General features: G+C 43.1%; 1 protein-coding gene across 2 annotated transcripts in view; it reads left to right on the top strand.

Annotated features, from left to right (window-relative positions):
• Positions 1-253: 253 nt before the first annotated feature.
• Foxn2 (forkhead box N2) overlaps positions 254-20,491 on the top strand; it is a 52,475-nt gene continuing 32,237 nt past the window's right edge. Inside the window, exon 1 of one of the 2 annotated variants that reach the window (XM_036171193.1) lies at positions 254-446. The gene's annotated coding sequence lies outside the window, so the exon portion shown is untranslated. Of the gene's footprint in view, positions 447-580; positions 698-20,491 lie in introns of those variants that run through there. The other variant, XM_036171194.1, reaches the window with a different exon arrangement.

Here is a 20,491-nt window from a genome sequence, read left to right as displayed (position 1 = left end):
CCGCCCGCTCCGCTGGGCTCGGGCCCTGAGCGTCCCCACCCCACCCGGCCTCCCGAGCCCGCCCCGCCCTTCCGGACGCCACCTTCCCCCACCCGCCTTCAGGGCAGCCCGGAGGGGGCGGCCGCCGCCCTGGTAGCGGGCCGGAGGGAGGGAGGCCTGGGCGGGCCGCGGGAGGCGGGACGGAAGGAGGGGCGGGGCTAAGCGCCTCGGCGCCGCGTTGCCATGGCAGCGGGGCGGGGAGGAGGGGAGGAAGCGAGCGAGCGGGCGAGCGGGAGGGGGATGTGGTGCTGCGGCGGCCGCCACCGCAGCTGCCGCTGCCTGCTCGCGGCTGGGTGTCCCGGAGGCGGCTGCTGGGAGCCGCGGGAGCAGCTGCGGTGCTCTGCCATATTGTGTCTGGCCCGGCCCGGCCCGGCCCTCGCCTCCGGTTCGCGGCGGCTGAGCTGACGGTGAGTCCCGGGGCCCGAGCGGCGCGGGCGGAAGGCAGCGCGTGCGGCCGGCGGCGCAAGGGCGTGGGGCGCGGAGGCGGCTGTCCCGTGACGCGCCGGGACATTTTTGTCCCGTGAAGAAGAATTGGCGCCCGGCGCGGGGGTGTTCCCGGCGCGCGGGCTCGGGCGGAGCGTGGGTTCCCCCCGCACCCCTCGGGGGTGTGGAACTGAGGCGAGCACGGCCCCGTGAGGAGTTAGGAGTTTCTCCCGAGGTAATGACCGTCCGGAGGGGGCGTCGCGCGGCCCAAGCCCCAGTGGGCAAGCCCAGAGCACGGCCGGCGCGCGCTCGGCTCGCCTGAAACCCGCGGCCGGGGAGTTGCTCGGAGCAGACCCGGGGAGCCCCGCGCCACGTCGCCGCCGCTCGGGCTCTCGGATCCGAGCGGGACGGCGCGCGGCGTGGAGTGCGGGTCCGGCCCGGGCGGGCTGGCCGGGCCCGGCGAAGTAGTGCCCAGGAGGAGCCGCGCGCGACCCGCGTGAACTTCGGGCGCGGGGCCCGGATGTGGGGTGGCCGACCCCGGCCCGCGCTCCCCGGGCTGGCGCCCCCCGAGGGTTAGCTGGCCGGGTGGGTTGGGACTTGGACTGTTTCTAGCGTTGCAATATGGACACTTCCTGTTCGCCATCTCCTCCGGGGCGGACGAGGTTCCTTGTGCCCTTGGGTCCTCGGCTCTGCCGGGAGAGGTCCGCGGTGATCGACGGCCTTGAGCTTGGGAGCTGGCCCCGAGGGCAGCGGCCGGCGACCTGGAGCCCCGCACCCGGAGGGAGTAGAGGGAGCTTGTCCATGTGCGAGGTGCTCGGTCTCCACTCCAAACTCCGCCCCCGGCTACCCTCTCGGAAAAAAAGAAGCTCTGTCCCCACCGCCCCTCACGCGACTTGGGGTGCTATTTCATTGGGAAGCCTCACTCTCGAGGTCTTCTTGCACTTCGTTTCTGCTTGAAAGCCTTCCTTTTCACCTTACAGGTGGTGCGGGGTGGGGTGGAGGGAGTTCTAAGTGCAGAGAAATGACAGACTTTTTTTTTTTTTTCTACTCGCAACTCCGATGTGCGAGGTTAATTATTTCCAGGTTAGTTGATGCTCTTTCTCCTGTCTTCTGATTGTGACAGCCACGTGGCCGGCTGAGTGCAGTAGAGTGCTCTAGCGGCCAGGGGGCTTGAGGCTTCTCCGGTAGCAGGGGCTTTGTAATGGCTTAGTCTTGGGTTCTGCTCCAGACTTCTCTTGGTGCGCTCTGATCTGGGGGGTAGTGGGAAGAGCCGAACCGATCCAGTCTAAGTGGTTCCCCTTAATCGTCTGGCGGCTTTGCTTTGCACTTCTGGTAAGGTGTGCATATTAACGTTTCTGCCGCCCTTTGCAGCCTTGATGATTCATCTTAAAATTTCAGCAGTGTTAGGTATCACTTTATAGAATTGCCTGACTCCCAGGTCGTTTGAATTTCAAAACCATTAACGAGAGATTCTAATGAATGGTCACATTCTGGTGTTTGGAGTTTATGAAGAAACTCATTTTTTTCTTTTTGCATAGATTAGCGATGAAAATACCTTTTTAGGGATAACTACTAGTCTGATTTGTATACAGTCAGATTTGGGATATTAGTTAATATGAAAAGAATTCATCTTAAGTGGGAAATTACCTTTTAGAATATATAAAGGTGAAAGGGAAATAAACTTTGGAGAGTAAATTTTTAGAATGTCTGTACATTCCTAGATACCAATGTGCCTCTTTTTTTTTTTTTTATTGCTTTGGCAATTTGATTCGTTTCTGTAATATGTTTCTGTTATACTTAGTTTTACTTGATTGCTGAGCCATGGGAAGGAAACACCTTAGATTTGTAAAGAATTGGGGAGAGAAATCATTCCAACTCCATATACTGGATTTTTGATTATTTTGTAATGATTGTGAAGGTATTGAAGAGGTACTGGAGGGCTTGCTAATGTAGAAAAATGGAATTGAGAAATGAGTATGTGCTGAGCACTGAGATCAGTGCTTAGTCGAGAGAGAAAAATAAATGAACTAAGAGGTATCTATGGGAAGCCGGAAGGCTGAAAACATGTGCTGGAAGATAGAACTTTCATCGTTTGTGATGAGGTCTAATAGCAAAATGAAACTTAAAAGTATTACTCAAACTGGAAGTCTCTCTCTCTCTCTCTCTCTGTCTGTCTCTGTGTGTGTGTGTGTGTTTTGAAAAGATTCTCACTATATGGTCCTGGCTGCCTTTGAAATTGGAGTGACCCTCCTCCCTCTGCATTGCATCTTTTGTGGTTTTGAGACAAGGTCTCAGTATGTAGCTCTGGCTGGCCTGGAACTTGCTATATAGATCAGGCTGGCCTGCCACTCCAGAGATCCATCTGCGTCTGTATCTTGAATGCTGGAATTAACAGTGTACACCACCATGGATGGCTCCATGTGGTTTTGTTTTGATTGTTTGAGACAGGATCTTATAAGCCCAGGCTAGCCCCAAACTTGCTGTGTAGATAAGGACAACTTTAAACTCCTGATCCACCTGCTTGGGTCCCAAGAGCTGGTACTACAGGTGTACACCACCACACTCGGCTTGTATGTGTTTAAACTCCTGATCCTCCTGCTTGGGTCCCAAGAGCTGGTACTACAGGTGTACACCACCACACTCGGCTTGTATGTGTTTTCTTGCTGTTTGTTTCAGCAATTCAAAAGAATGGTTATTTTACAGTATAATTTTTATTCTTTTTTCTTTTTTTGGAGCTGAGGATCGAGCCCAGGGCCTTGAGTTTGCTAGGCAAGCACTCTACCACTGAGCTAAATCCCCAACCCCACAATTTTTATTCTTTAAGAATTTCATACAGTGAAACTCCCCAGGTCCAACCCCACATCTATACCTACCCAGATTCATATACTTTTTTTTTTTTAAACCCAAGAATGGTTTCTGGGTTTTTGTTTGTTTTGGTGTTTTGAGTCAGGGTTTCTCTATGTCTGACTCAGAGATCTGCCTGCCTCTGCCTCCCTAGTACTGGGGTTAAAGGCATGCGCCACCATGCATGGCAAGAATTATTTTTTTAAATGTCCATTTTGTTGTTGCTGCTGCTGCTTTTAGATTGTGTGTGTAATTTAATAACTGGGTTTTATGTAAATACAGTCTTCCATGAGAGCTCAGGGCTTTACGGACTTGGAGAAGAAAAAGATACCTAGATCTGATCTTTTTCTTGGGTTGAAGAATTAAACAAGGAGAAGAAACTTTTCACCTGAAAGGAGTTAAACTGTGTAAAAGTAGGTGGTGTGAGCGGTAAATGGAGAGGGAAACTGTAGAAGGCTTGGGTAGGTAGGAGAGGCTTCTTGGAGGAGGAAGGCCATCCCTTTCTAAAGGGGAGGTCTGCTACCTCCAGAGTAGATGATGTCACCCAAATGGCCACACTCCTTTTTTTGTGTTTGTTTGTTTGTTTTTGGAGCTGAGGACTGAACCCAGGGCCTTGCACTTGCTAGGTAATCGCTCTACCACTGAGCTAAATCTCCAACCCCACACTCCTTTAAAATCAACCATGAATGTGAGTTTTTCCTTAACTTTCACACTTTGGTTCCAGTCTTCTTCTATTGTTCTGTAGAAACTGTTGATGATTTACACCCCAGCGTGGTGTATAATTTGCCTTGCATCTCTGTTGACGATGCGTATTTATTGATTGGAAATACACTTGGACACTCCAGCTTTAGGCCTGGCTGAAATGCTGCTTGCTCTGTGAGCCTTGGCTGTAGCTGTTTCTACAGTCCCACTTGACCCCGCAGGCCTGTGTTTCTCTGTCCGCCCAGCCCCACTGTCCTGCAGTCGCTTATAAAATATTACACGGAGGCTTTTGTTAGTTACCACTTCTATGGCCTGTTGGCTCAGGCTTCTTGCTAACTAGTTCTTACAACCCATAACTATGACCTGTGTGTCGCCACTTGTTTCGTGACTTTACCTGCATCTCATTACACGTCACTCTTGGACGGCGGTTTGGAGTCTCTGCCTCCACTCTTCTCCTCTCACTGTCTCTTGGATTTTCCCTCCTGGATCCATCCTTCCCTGCTATAGGCCAATGCTGCTTTATTTATTAGCCAGTGGGAGCAACACATATTCACAGCGTACAGAAAGACATCCCACAGCACTTGGCCTCATAGACTTTTAGACCTACCTTTACTTTCAACTGTAATTTGTTTTCCTTCTGTAAGAGCATATAATTCTTTAGGCTACAGCATTCTCTACTGCCTCTTTTCTAAAATTAATAAATATTGAGTACTTAACCATGTGCCAGCCTGTATTACAGGAGCGGTGAATAGTAGTGAACAAAAGGAATTCCTTCCTTTATGATTTATTATCTTTTAGATTCTATAACCCTAATTAGATGATATGCTTTGACCACTTATTAGGGCCTTGTTTTAAATATGTATACTCTGCCTAATCTGAATAAAGAAATGTGTGAGGTGTGAAGATAAATAGATCTGTCTTTCTAAGTAAAGGTGGAAAAGGAACCACTTCTGAATTTAAATGTGGTCTCATTTCCTCCAGAATGAGTTGGAGGATGATGAAATTCTTTTTTGAGGAAGGCTCATTTGACTGCAGTGTGTGCAACGCTCAGAGGAAATGGGAGGAACTGGAAAGAGCGTTAATGAAGGAAAAAGTAATAACAGAGTGAAGTTAGGAAGGATGTTTAATGACAGAAAGCTGGTGGATTTAGTCAGCTGAATGTGGAGGAGTGGGAGATGTCAGAATGACCATGACCTGGAGGAATGGCCCATAGAGAGGGTCAGGGTAATACAGGGGTGGCAGCTAGTGGTATGAATTTTCATGAGAGGTAGTAGTTGAGTGTTGAGGGTTAAGAATGTTGCTTGGGAAACTAGAATGTAATAGGCTTTGCTTTGGTGACATGGAGGTCTGTAATGAATACTGTATCAAGACTTGTATCATGCCTATGGTATTACTTTACGATGCTTTTAGTTCCACTACAGTAGAATACTGTCACTGTCTTGCTACCAAACAAAGACCAAAAGAACATTTATCCTCATTTAGTTTTTATTTAAACAGACTTTATTTTAAAATAGGTTTGCATGTGTTGAAAACATGCAAAAAACCTTACCCAGTATCCCTGATAGCGCCTTTTGTGCTCTGGTACATTGTCACAATTAAGGAAACAGGATTCTTATATTATTATTAAACATGCCATTCATATTTCTCTAATTTTTCTCTAATGTCCCTTTTTATCCCATACCTACAGTTTTCTGGACTTTGATGACATGAGAACTTCAAGACCTAATCAGAAATTTTATAGACTGTTCCTCAGTTGAGACTTACCTGATGTCTTTCTCATGATGAGCCCCTGGCTTGAGGGTTTAGGGAGGAAGATCAAAGGTAAAGTGCCTTTGGAGTATATTAAGGATACATGCTGACATACCATAGAATGGATAACCTTCATCATTGATTATGATCTTTGCTTGCCAGATTTTATATATATATAAAATCCACCTCTCCATACCAGATCTACTTTGGAAGCAAAATATTCAGTACAGCCCATGCTCACAGGCCTTGACCCAATTCTGATCATTCTTTTTTTTATTTCCTTCAACCTACACTGATGTTTTTGAGCATCTACTGAATTAGGTTCAAGAAAGACATTTATGCCCCAGGTGTATGCCTGATTTAATCAGAAAGTAGGATTTACTGCCTTACTATGTGTTCTCATTTCTTTAGCATTTATAAATAAAAAGTTACCAAAGCCCTAAAAGTCTAAATAAAGCTCTTAAAGTGACTCTTTGTAAGATGTCATATGGTTTAGTATGTGTAACAGAAAAAAAAATTGTCCTTTTGTTATCAACACAGGTTTTCAATCTTCCCAAGTAGTTACACTCCTGAGAAGTTACCAGCAGAGTGTGTGTGTGTGTGTGTGTGTGTGTGTGTGTGTGTGTGTGTGTGTTTTGAAAAGGCTCTTACTATGCAGTCCTGGCTGCTTTTGAAATTGGAGTGACCTTTTACATCTTTTGTGGTTGTTTTGAAACAAGGTCTCACTACATATCTCTGGCTGGCTTTGGAACTTGCTATAATAGATCAGGCTGGCCTGCAATGCCTAGAGATCCTTTTGTGTAGCTGAGGCTGGCCTGGAGCTCCTGATCCTCCTTCCTCTATATGCTGAGTGCTGGGATTACAGGTGTGTGCTACTATGCCAGATTAGAGTTTTCAGGTGTTAAAGAAGTTAAGAATTTTCTTGCCTTTTTAAAATTGTGTGTGTGTGTGTGTGTGTGTGTGTGTGTGTGTGTGTGTGTGTTGCACATCACTTGTGTGCAAATGCCTGAGGAGACCAGAAGAGGTTGTCAGATCACCTGGAGTTACAAGTAGTCATGAGCTGCCCAATGTGGTTGCTGAGAATTGAACCCTGCTCCTCTGCAAGAGTAGCAGACACTTTAAGCACTGAACCATCTCTCTGCAGCACTTCTTGGCTTCCTGAAAGTTACTACCTGATACTATATGTATTTGGTTCTTTTGGCCCTCAGAAGCCTGTTTGGTTTGTTTGAGAAGTGCTCCTAAATTGATGTGTGAAAATATGTGTCTAGGAAAACACATTGGGAAAGGAACAGGGACATGTGCACAGATAGAGGTCAGAGGAGGACTTGTGAGAGTTGGTTTGCAAGAGTCAAATGCAAAGTTACCAGGATGTGGCAGAGGCTTTCACTTGGTGAGCCATCTTGCTGGCCCTCTTTTTTTAAGACAAGATTTAAACTGGCCTCAAATTTACTGTTTAGCCCTGGTCTCAAACTTGATTCTCCTGCTTCAGTTTTCTGAATGTTAGGATCACAGATATGTAGGTGTAGCATCACACCCAGCTTTGAAATTCTTTCTAAATTGTGTAAATATACTTCTTTATGGATTCACTGAATAGAATTTAATATTAGATTTTGCAGTGATATGGTGCTAATAGAGATCACCCACCCATCCCACCCCCATCCCTGAGATAAGGTTTCTCTGTATAGCCCTGGCTGTCCAGATTTTTGTTTTGTTTTTGAGACAGGGTCTTACTGTGTAGCTCTGGCTGGCCTGGAACTCACAGCGAGATCTATCTACCTCTGTCTCCTAAGTATGTGTTACCATGGGTGGCTAATATGGTTATTTTGAATTTTATACATAACCTTAGAGGTAAAGAATTTAGGAAAGTGATTAAAAAAACATACCCTTGTGGTTTATCTTTTTGTTTGTTTGTTTATTTTGGTTTTGTTTGTTTTCGAGACAGGGTTTCCCTGTGTGACTTTGGAGCCTGTCCTAGGACTCCCTCTGTAGAACAGGCTGGCCTGGAACTCCCAGAGATCCCCCTGCCTCTGCCTCCCGAGTGTTGGGATTAAAGGCATGCGCCACCACCGCCCCACTCCTTGTGATTTATCTTAAAAGAAGAAATACAAATAAAAATGGGAAGAAGTTTCTTTTAAATTAAGATTTTACTGCACTGTGGCTTTGTTTCCTCCTTAAAAGTTTACTTCAGTGATACCCCCATCCCTGACATGCACACACATTAAAATCAGTGTAGGATCTGGATTTACAGGTGGGCCATCTGACTGGGAATTGAACTCGTGTCATCGAGAAGAGTAGTGTGAGCTCGTAACTGCTGAGCCATCTCTTTCCAGTCTAAATGAGCCTTTCTTGTATGCTGATTGAACATTTATTAATAATCATAGCAATAATTTCTACTGCTTATTAATTGTCTACTGTGTCCTGGCATGGTATTATGCTACTAGGCCCGTGAGTATATAATTCTCAGCAACAACCCTGCAGAGTATTGTATTTTTGCATATATATAAGAAACAAATAATGAGAAATTATGTAAATGTAGTGCTGGGTATTTGAACACAAATCTATCATAGTAAAAATCCATGTTTTCTTTGTATTACAATCTGAAGTCTTTTAAGAAAATGGGTTATTTGTCAGAATGAAATGCTTACATACTGACCTCTTCCAAGCAGGAGCAGTAAAGAATGCTTGATAGAGAAACTGTTATTTTCATGCCTACACTGGCAGGAACCCCGCTACATTCCTGTGAGTTGAATACTGGGTGCTGCTCCTTGGGATTCAGGGAGGTTCAGCGATCTGTCAGGCTGTGTAAGTGAGTTGGTGGGCTTGCTTGATTCCAAATCTCAATGTTCAGTTGCCTAGCATGACATTCTGCTATAATTATTTTTTAAATGTTTGCTCACTAATATTACGGTTTTTGCTGGAGCATAAAAATTAGTGCATTGTATCCTGCCAACAGTGATTTTATAGCCTAATGTCTGTCTGCCTTCTCCCTCCCCAGTTCTGTTTTTTTTTGTTTGTTTGTTTGTTTTGTTTTGTTTTGTTTTTGTTTTTTTGTTTTTTTGTTTTTTTGTTTTTTTTTGAGGCAGGGTGCCATGTAGCCCAGGCTGGCCTTGAACTAGTTATGCAGGGAAGGGCTGACCTTAAACTTCTGTTTTTCAGGTGTTGGTATTCCTGGTATTCCTGGTGTCCCCTATCTCCACATTTTTAGTGTTTCTTAAATGCATGCTAGAATCAGTGTAGAGAATTGTATCCAGCATTTGTGTGGTAGTGTTGGTTTCAGTATACTAACTGACAGACAGAAAGCTGCTGCCCTGATTTAGACAGGCAGGCCCCATCACTGTATGTCTTATGTACCAGCCCATCTTTACTCATTTATTGCTTACTTGGCCATGGGAGTCATTTCAGTGACCTCCTTCTTCGCGCTGTATCTTGTGAAGTGTTTTCACCGTGGGCTTTGGGTCTTCAAAGATGCTTTCTCCCCGCCCTGGGGAGGATGGATTGGGAGACTCTGAGAAGAGCCTGTGAGAATGCTAATGCACTAGAGCAGGTGAGTTGGCCTTTCCTTCTGAGGCCATCGTGCTTTGTGCCTTTCTCAAAGCACTTATTAAACATGTTCTATTAAAGTGATCTGTGTGTCCCTTCAACTAAATTGAAATACTTCATTGTGATACTCACTGGGTAAATACTTGTTGAATTATATTGGTTTTTGAGACTCTCCTGTTTATGTCTGAAAAATAAATGTTTTTGGCAGTTCTAGAATGTCTCTTAACTAAAAAGATAGGTTTTACATATTTTTAAATTTTGCACTTTGGTCTACGAATAAAGGTCAGATACTTTTAAAATGTTATATTTGAGGAACAACATATAGGTACTATAGACTTATTACACTGCCAAATATTATAGTTAAATAGTATACGACGACAGTCTCTTGGTTTGCCTTCTCATGTTATTAACAGTGTTAGAGATTATTCCAAAAATGTTTTGTTATTTGTGTTGTAAAGTTGCAGAAGCAAATACATAACTCAATGAGTTACTGTAAATCCAGCACTCACACAAGTCCTTCCAAGTAGGGACTAGAAGGTGCCAGCAAGGAATTCCTTCCAGACTTGTAATCACAGTGTCCTTCCTTTATCAAGTGGCTGGGGATGTAGTTCACTAGTGTGTGCAAGAAGGCCCGAGGTCCCATCTCTAGCACACACTGGCTTTGGGGTTTGGCTTGAGGTAGCACCTTGCCATGTTACATAGCCTGGGTTTAGAATTGGACCCCTCCTGCTTTAGCCTCGCTAGTTGCTGGATTACATGTCTGGCTTTAAAAAAAAATTAGGTTTGGATTTAGCTATGCAGGTATGTATCCCTAGCCAGCAGTTAGGCCTGTTTGTTTGGGGGTGTCTTCTGATAGTCCCCTTTTATCTTCCTCATTTCCCACCCCACCTCCACCTTGATTATCAACGTTTTCATCTTATGTGTCTGCTAAGGTTGGATTCATTTCTTTTCCTGTAATTTGCTAACATGAGCTTTCGTTTGGGGATTTTCTTCTCCCCTTTTATTTAGTATTCTTGAACTCTGTCACTTCATGTTCAAGCTATTACGAGGTCTCTGATTCCTTTCTGCTTCTGCTGTTGTTTTTTTTTTTTTTTCTTTTATGGCTTGTATGGCTTTTTATTTTTAAACTCACTTGAAATCTTTCCTTGATTTCTGTGTATCGCCTGAGGGAGCCAGAAGAGGGCATTGGACCCCTGGGTCTAGAGTTACGGAGGGTGCTGGGAATTGAACTCCGTCCTCTGCAAGAGCTGCCACTGCCCTTAGACACTGAGCCCCTTCTCCAGGCCTCTGGTTTTTGAGACAGGGTTTCACTCTTGCCCCCCCCCCCCCCCCCCCCCCGCTGAGAACTTGAGCTGACCTTCTCCTTGCCTTCCTAGTGGTGGACTTATAGGATGATGAAGTAAGCCAGCTTGCTGAGCTGTTTTCTTAAGTGTGCTTTATGTCTAAAAGGGTGATTTTATTTTACTTATTTTTAATTGTAACTTTATAAATAAGATTATATCCATATTTCAGCCATTTTTTTAAAATAAGAACTTTCTCTAAATTTTTAGGCTGTGACTCTGATAGGTTGAAATTCATGGAGTTCTCTTCTGCTGCATTTATCTATCATCAAAGTTTTATGTGGCTAGGCTTCTAAGATTTCCAGGCATTTTAAAAAAATTTATTTGGAGGCAGGGTCTCCTCACTGTGTAGTCCTGGCTTCCCTGAAACTCCCTGTGTAGGCCAGATCTGTCTGCCTCTGCCTCCCATGTGCTGGCAATCCAGCTTTTCTTTTTTGTTAAATACAATGTTGGACTTTGTAGCCCAGGCTGACCTTGAACTCACAGTTTTCCTGCCTCAGGCTTAGTGCTGGGGTTATAGGTCTGTGCCAGCAAGTGTAGTTTATTCCTGTCTGGACTGTTCTTGCTGTGCCTCTTCTGCTCATTTTATTTCCATTCCCAATACTGTATACTAGGTGTGGGCTCTGTCCTGGAAGAGAGCTCCAGGACCAGCTCTAAGAGTTCAGAAGGACTGCAGCAACCCAGCTCTGTAGACCTTCCCGTGGGCATGTGGCACTTACCTGCCATTGGAGCCTGTTAGCCTCCATTGACCAATGGTTCCCTGGGCGTCCCAGGGAATGCCTGTTGGTTGACTGTGTTCCCAGCTCTCCAGTCACTGTTGTTTTTCTCTCATTTAGATGTGGATAGGAAACAAGGCTGTGGCCAGGATTTCAGTCCTTTGTTTCTTGGGTTTGTTGTGTTCTGTGGGTTAATGAGTTTGGGATCTGCTCTCCAGTTGCTTTCTGTTGATGGTGCTGGGGCTGAAGCTAGGGCCTTGCACATGGTGGCCAAGTATCCTAACCCTGAGCCGCATCCAACCTTAGTGCCTCTATGTGATGATTGTGAAGAATCAGAAACTTCTGGAATGATCACATCATTTTGTCTTAAAATTTTGGTGAATCCTTCCTCCCTAAAATTACTACCATTTAATTTTTCTGACAGTAATTTATATAGCAAAAGCCCCAAATTAATTTTTTTCTGTTTCTTCTTAGTTAAGATGGCATTTGAGAATCTAGTGAAGGTTCTTTGGAGAGGCAACCCTGGGATTATTCTTGATTCAGATAGTTCCTTGACTGCTCTAGTTCTGTTTGTTTTTTTGAGACAGGGTTTCTCTGTGCAGCTTTGGAATCTGTCCTGGAACTCACTCTGTAGACCAGGCTGGCATCAAATTCAACAGAGATCCACCTGCCTCTGCCTCCCAAGTGTTGGAATTAAAGGGGTGCACCACTACCTGGTACCCAGGTTCTTAGTACTATTTAGTAGCTAACTCATGGTACAGAGCTAGATACATTCTAAACTTTATAGAGAAATAATTGGATTTAAGTAGCTCAATATTGATGGGTTAGTGTTTGGGGAACTTGCTGGATTTTATTTATTTAGAGATGATTTGATTGAGACATGCTTGCCCATACTCCTAGATATTTGAGATGCTGAGGCAGGAAGATCATTTAAGTCCAACAGTTGGAAGCTAGCCAGAGCAGCATATTAAGACCTTATCTTAAAATAACTAGGAGCTGAGAGATGCCTTGGTGATTAAGAGCACTTACTGTTCTTGCAAAGGACTAAAGTTTGATTTCCAGGTGGCTCACAACTGCCTGTAACTCCAGCATGCAGGGATCTGATGCTTCTGACCTCCATGGACACCAGTACACATGCACATAACTCATACACAGACACATGGTTTAAAATGAGATAAATCTTTAAGGATAAATAAAAGACAGTTTGAAAATCTGACTTAAATGTTCAGGAAGCTAATGGAGAATTTTTTGTTAATTTGTGTGTGTGTGTGTGTGTGTGTGTGTGTGTGTGTGTGTGTGTGTGTGTGTCGGGGGCTGTCTTGGAACTCTCTCTGTAGACCAGTCTAGCTTTGAACTTAGAGACTCTCCTACCTCTGCATCCTGAGTGCTGGGATTAAAGGTGTGAACCACCACTGCTGGGCTTGAGAATTCTAATTTAAAAAAAAAAAAAAATCTTGCTGGGCAGTGGTGACACACATCTTTAATCCTAGAACTCAGAGGCAGAGGCGGGTGATGAGAGGTTGAGAACAGCCTGGTATACAAAATGAGTTCCAGGATAGTCAGATCTAAACAAAGAAACCCTGTCTCGAAAAAAAAAACAACAAAAATAAGTCTTTCATATGTATGTTTGTGTGTGCACATGTCTGTGGGTACCTGCAGAGGCCAGAAGAGGGGGCAGTCTCCAGGACTTGTGACTTACTTGGCATGGGTGCTGGGAACCACTCCTCAGAGCATCATGTGCTCTTAACCACTGAGTTGTCTTTTTAGCCCAGTGGAGGGAGTTCTTTTTATGTTCAGAAGAACAAAGAGGCTAAATTGTATACAGAATACCTAACATGTCAGATGCTTGCTATATATTAGGAATCAGCTGTATGTAAACAATTGTAGCATAAATCAGCCTCTGTACTCAACCCCAGTGCCACAACTGAAAAAGGGGAGTGTAGATTCTTCTAGACATTGTCAACTTAGATTCATGGTTACAGAGGGAATATGGGAGTAGGGATTGGCTTTCCTCCAGAGGTAAAGGGATCTACTAACTCAAATGATCTGGCTTGGTGGAAAAGTGCCTTATCCCCTGAACCATCTTGTGAGAGCCCAGTTTTATTTAGAAATAATATGTTCCAGTGGTCTGCCTGTCCGCCCGCCTGTCCTCCCTCCCCGCCCCACCCCATACATTTTTCTAAGTGTTACTTAGTATTGCAGTGCAGTTGTGTGATGGAGCACTTGCCTCTACAAGAAACCTTGACCAGAATACCTCTTAAAGGAGAAGAAAAGTTTGGCAAGTGCCACCACAAAGCAGAATGAGAAACAGTGCCAGACATGATGTTCTGTACTTGGACAGCAAATTGCTCAGTAAATGGAGAGACTGTGTTCCAGCCTTGACTTTTGTTTCACAGTTAGATTAATATATCTCCTTTGTTTAGTTGAAATCAGACGTAAGGTGACATAACATGGGTATGCTTTTCCCTTTGTGCTTCTCATCTAGTTTGACAACAAGTTATAGTCAGGTTATACTTGAGGAATTCTGCTTAGGGATGTTGAGTTTATTGTTTTCAGTTTTCTTTCTCTGGTTAGCAATTGGTCTGACTTCATCTGAATTAAGTACCTTAGGGGTATTGAACTTTAGTTTTTATAAGATAATCCAATGTCTGTTGTTTCTTTTGAACTACTTACACTAATAACCAGTAGAGGAATATAGTAGGAGAGATTAAAAGCCTTTAATAGAAGTTTAGGTATGATTTATAAGGCAGAGTTGTCATTGTTAGGCTTCTGTGATGTATGTGCACATGTGTGTGCTGGTCTCTGCATTCCAGAGGCCAAAGGTGGGTGTTGGGTATCTCCTCCTTTCACTTTCTGCCTTTTATTTTGAATCATCCTGGGACTAGGCTGGTAGCCAGAAAACCCTATTGATTCTCCTGTCCACACAGGTGTGAGGTTACAGGCATGTGTGGCCATACCAGTCTTGTTTTACAGGAGAGCTAGGGATTTGATCTCAGGTCATCATGCTTGCACAGTAATCACTCTTAACCAGTTGACCCATCTCTCCAGTACTGTGTCTTATGTTGCTCAGACTGACCTTGACCCACTAATCATCCTGCCTCTTGAGTGCTGGATTACAGGTATGATCCACAAGGCCCAACTATAGGCTGGAGCTTTGAAAGATGATAGGGAACATAGTAGCAAGCTTACAGAGAAGTGACCAGTAAACCCTTGATCAGTATTAGTATAGTTTGAATTTACTTCAGGAAGAGAGGACAGTATCCTAAGGATATAGATACTGAGTTGGGTATATTGATGGCGGCATGTGCTTTCCCCAGGCTTTTGCACTGACAGAGCAGTGAAGGCAGAATGGCACCCAGGGCAGAAGTGAGTGTAGGCTCTGCAGCGCACTTCAGTGAGTTATATCCACTTAATTGCCCTGTGTCTGTTTCCACATATAAAACAGAACCCAATACTAGTCACTGCCTGGTAAGGTGGTTACAGAGCTCGTGGGTTAGTTTTAGTAGAGATTTTTAAATGATACCTACTATTAGGAGCATCAACAAGTCTTCTTTTAGTCTCTTGTAATACATGCACACATTTCTCTACAGGAAAGCCAGTTAACATTTGAATTTGAGTGTGTATGTTTAAAGATAACATCTTGCTTTGTTGTGTAGACCTACCCTAAACTCTTCTGCTTCGGCCTCCTTAGTGCTGTGTTAAAAGGTAGCCTGCACCACCTGAATTTCAGTTTCTGTATTACGTAGATTATTCTAGAGAAATTGAATCATACCATTTCTCAGCTACCAAAGTAACATAATAGCATAACTGTTGGAAAAATGGATATTAAACCATTTTAGGTGTGGGAATTTTATTTAATCATGGGAGAGTAGAAGGGTCTCTCCCATGTCTGGATGTTGGAATATTCTTAAAAGTTTCTGAGCTGAAATGTTAAGGATAACTAACAGTTGGCTAGAGTTAAGTGTGCTGTGAACAGTTTGAAGCACAGAAATGCAAGGAAACGTAATGTAGGGACATACTATCACAGTTCCTGTATATCAGAGTGTCCATTTAAGTATACGACAGTTTTGGTGGTCTAGGGCTAGGTAATAAAACACTTAGAGTATTTTTAAATTGTGTTTTCAACTGAAAAAAAATTCACTTTCTTTGTTGGTTGGGTGGGGGCACTTTGCAATTGAGATACTTGTGGTATTTATTCTAAATTTTTTGTTGTTGTTGTTCTTTTTAAAAGTATATGTATATGTGGGGGGAAGAAGGTATGCACAAACCAGAAAAGGGTATAGAATCCCCCTGAAGCTGCCCAGTGTGGGTTCTGGGAACCCATCTCAGTCATCTGGAGGAGTATAACTCCTCCAGTATAACTGCTGAGCTCCCTCTGGCCCTGTGAGACCGTTGTATTTTTTTATGACAGGGTCTCACTATGTAGCCTGACTGGCCTGGAACTCACAGAGATCTACCCACCTGTCCCTTCTAAGTACTGGATTTAAAGGGATTAAAGACATATACCGCCTCTGTGGTATTATATTTTGAAGTCATTATTTATGGGTAAATCAGGGATTTCTTATAACAAAATGTTATGGGTTTCCCCCTCTCATTTAAATAGATCTTAGTAATATTTATGGCTCCTAATGTTTATATTTTAAGAACATATTAATTAAAATTTTTGCTTTATGTTTATGGGTGTTTTGTCTATATGTATGTCTGTGTATCACATGTGTACCTGGTACCCACTGTAGTCAGAAGAGGGCATCAGAAGCCTGTAACTGGAGTTATAGGTGATTGTGAGTTGCAATCATGTGAATCCTCTGGAAGAACAGCAAGTGATCTTAACAGCAAAGCCATCTCTCTAGCCCCTATATTTTAAGAATATTTATTACCATACCAGTGCCTAACAGTTTCTTATTCTGTTCATAGATTTGAAACTAGCTTTGAAGTCATTAAATACATAAAACTTCACTAATAAAATTTGCCCTTGGATTTAAAGAACAAGTCAGTCCATAGACAAATACATGTATTTTTTTTCCCCAAAAGTCCTGAATTTAAACTAGGAGCTTTAGTGTAAAAAGCTGAGTTCTTCAACAGAACTTAACCAGTGAGTTAAAGGGATATCCAAGGCATAAACGAGAGAAATGCATGTGGCACTATGGTGTACTGACATAATTTAGCAATTTTTTGTTATTTTGTCTTTTTTTTTCCCCTAGAGCTGAGGGCCGAACCCAGGGCCTTGCTCTTGCTAGGCAGGTGCTCTTCCTCTGAGCTAAATCCCCAACCCCAATTTAGCAATTTGATAGATGCCATTTAAAAGAATGACCACCTGTGTAGACTTCAAGGTCAAAAGGGAAAGCACTGCCATATTCATACTGGTCATCGCACATTCCTAGGTCCTGAAGTATCCAAGCTGCTGTCCCCAGTTTTAGCAAGGATACTTCAACTAATATAACAAAAGCTTGAAGTAGGGACTGGAGAGATGGCTCAGAGGTTAAGAGCCCTGACTTGCTCTTCCAGAGGTCCTGAGTTCAGTTCCCAGCAACTACAGGATGGCTCACAACCATCTGTAATGAGATCTGGCGCCCTCTTCTGTATACATAATAAATAAATAAATCTTTAAAAAAAAAAAAAGCTCGAAGTAGGTAGGTGTGGTGGTGTTGTGTTCCCAACAATATTGTGCACCCTAATACACTTACCTGGGGTCAGAGAACAGACAGCCACTAGAACAAAGCCAAAAATGGTGGCTAGAAAATGGGTCAGAGCAAGCCATAACAGAAGTTGGGCGGTGATGGTGCACTCCTTTAATCCCAGCATTTCAGAGACAGAAATACCTCTGGATCTCTGAGTTCAAGGCCACTTTAGAAACAGTCAGCCACATGCCTTTAATCCCAGGGAGTGATGCAGAATGGAGAAAGGTATATAAGACAAGAGGACCAGGAACTAAGTTAGTTAGGCATTTTGCTGGTTTAGCATTCAGGCTTTGGAGCAGCACAGTTCAGCTGAGATTCATGTGGAGGAGGACTCAGAAGCTTCCAGCCTGAGGAAACAGGATCACCTGAGGAACTAGCAAGGTGAGATAGCTGTGGCTTGTTCTGTGTCTCTGATCTTCCAGTGTTCACCCCAATAACTGGCCTCGGGTTTGATTTCATTAATAAGACCTTTAAGATTCATACTACAGGTATGTGCTCACTGACATTAAGAAGCAATTCAAAAGTCCAGGCAGGCTCCCCCACTCCCTTCCTTTCTTTAAAAAATATCTTTCATTGTTTATGTTTTTTATACAGAAAATAATAGGTTGGCTTGCTGTTAATTTGTTAGAGGTGTTTCATGTTTTACCTTATCAAATAATGCATCTTTTTAACTTCCCCAAGAAACTAACAACTGTCACATAGTTTTGGAGATATGCTGAAGCAATGTATAGAATACCATACTGTGTGCAAATTCTTCACATGGATGTGCAATATAAACTCAAGGTTACAAAATGTGTCTGGGTGAGTTGGGGAGAGAGGAAGTGGACTCAGAGAAAGGTAGCCCCACTAGTGGCCTTTCCTCTTCAGATTTAGTGGTTTCGGCTTTTAGCATTGCGGAAAGGTGGGTCTTCCCACTCACTTTTATCTCTTTCACCCTCATTTCAGAAGTAGTTTCTCCATGAGAACTCTGTCCCCTTCTCTTCACCAGCAAGTGCAGCTGCACACATTTTTGTTGTTGTTCAGAGACAACAGATCACATGCTATGTCACCTAAATCTGACCAAGAGGCAGTGTAATCCCTCAGTTGTCCTGGATACATGACATTGTGTAGCATTATGATCAGGTGTACATTTTTGTGCAGTACATTTGGGATTTAAAAATCTATTTTATTTGTTCTATGTGATGTGTATACCTGAGTGTATATATTGTACCACATGCATTCAGGAACCTGAGAGGATCCCCTGGAACTGGAGTTACAGGTGGTTGTGAGATGCCATGTGGGTGTAGTGATCCAAACCCAGTCTTCTCTAAGAGCTGTAAACTCTCTTAACAACTGTGCTCTCTCTCCAGCACTGCATTTGGGATTTTAAATCTGTCTAATCCCAGAATTGGGTGTTTTGGAATGGGCACTGTTTGTAATGGAGAACCTTAAGGAATGTGATGTAAATCTGTCTGTAGGAAAAGTCGGGACATCTTTTGGTCCCTTTCTTAGTCAGTGTTCTGTTGCTGTGAAGAGACACCATGACCAAGGCAACTCTTACAAGAGGAATCATTTAATTGGGGGCTTGCTTACAGTTTCAGAGGTTCTTTATCATCATGGCGGGGAGCCTGGCTGCGTGCAGGTAGGGTACTGGAGAAGTAGTTGAGAGCTACGTCATGATCTGCAAAGATGGAGCAGCTAGCTCGAACTCACAGAGATCCTTCTACCTCTGCCTTCCAAGTGCTGGGATTAAAGACTAAAAGTGTGTGCCACCATACCCAGCCATAATGATCTTGATAATAGATGGATTTTTTTTTACTTGATACAAATTCTGAAAGAGGATAGTAAATTCTGAGTTGAATATGAATTAATATAACAGTACATTTTTATATAGTTGTTTTCATTTTATATTGTATTTGTTGCTTTATCTTCATATGTTACTGAAATGGTATTAATAAGTAAAAGCTCAGCCTTTTTTTCTAAATTTCCTAGATTGCCTTTTTTTTAACGACTTGTATGTATTTGCCATCATGGTGTGTGTGTGTGTGTGTGTGTGTGTGTGTGTGTGTGTGTTCTCACAACCACCTGTAACTCCAGTTCCAGGGCATCCAATGTGTGTGTATACCAGCAGCTGGAGCTACAGGTGGTTGTGAGACACCATGTGGGTTCTAGAAACTCAACCTGACCTGATCTGCAAAAGCAGCAAGTGCTCTTAACCACTGTGCTGTCTCTCCAGCCTCTTGTTAAAAAATTCTTTTCTGTCTGAGAATGTTGGCACCGGGCAGAGCTGTTAAGACATTAATAACAAAATGCTGAAAGTCCTGAGATTTAAACGATTTGAAATTGCTTAAATCCCAGAGATCAGAAGAAGGATTCTGTTACGTGATGTGATTGGCAGAGCCCAATCATGAGTGCAGGGGACGAGACAAAGTGAGGAAGTGAATGTTGAGTTATGAGGAAGACGGGGAAACTGTTGTGGCACTCTTTCTTCTGAGAAGTCCTGTGGTCATGGCTGCGCTGGTGAGGAGCGAGAGGCGTACTTAGTAGAATCTTTTATAATTTCAAACCAGAAAAATCATCTATTAATTGAACTAACTCATGTTATAGAAAAAGCTTTGTGATAGAATTGGCTATTCTAATCGTGTAAGAGGTGGCTTTTGTTTTGGCCTTGAGGTTTCTGTTAAGTCCATGAATTGACCCCGTGCGTGCATGCGTGTGTGCGTGTACACTCATGTACACTCATGTAAAAAAGATATGTAACTACTAAAACTAAAAATAATCTAGCATAGCATTTTCCTCAAGAACTTTGAGCTGAAGTTTAAACTATAAAAATAAATACATTAGAGAAAAACCAGAAAGACTAACAAAGGCCATTACCGAGTCTGTAGTATAAACAGCTTTTAAAATATACTTCCCTCCAGTTTTCACAAGTTCTTTTGTTTATTTCAGTTATTGTTTTAGACAGTCAATTTTAGTGGCTACTGACTAGTAGACTGAATAGGTAACTTTGCAATTTCTCTATTGCAGGGTATGTAAGTTAGTGGTTTTCCAATCTTTAATGATTCTTCGGATATTGTGGGGGTGGAGGTGGAAGAGGGAAGGTTGTAGAGGGCTATAATTGTATATAATATAATTCTGTATATTTTTTGGACAGAAATAAATGTTTTTTAATTACTAATATTTTTGTTTGCTACATGCCATGGACTGTGCCACACAATATTTAACACCGGATTTTGTTTTGTTTCATTTCCTTGATTGCTAATGAAGTCTAATATTGTATCACATTTTTGCTCTTGGCACTTATTTTACCTGCTGTGGCAGACTTCAGGCTTGGATAGGGAGTGGTTGTGACTGCTTTAAAATGATAGTTTAGAACAGTTCTTCGTTTCTCCTTGGAAATACAATGACTGCCAGTCTTGCTAGGAAAATGCTACTCTGCAGTGTCATCCTTGCGTTTTCAGCTCTGCGTGCTGTATTTCCT

This window comes from Onychomys torridus, chromosome 21, assembly GCF_903995425.1.
Source record: "Onychomys torridus chromosome 21, mOncTor1.1, whole genome shotgun sequence".
Classification (NCBI taxonomy): domain Eukaryota; kingdom Metazoa; phylum Chordata; class Mammalia; order Rodentia; family Cricetidae; genus Onychomys; species Onychomys torridus.
This window is presented reverse-complemented; position numbering and strand designations above follow the sequence as displayed.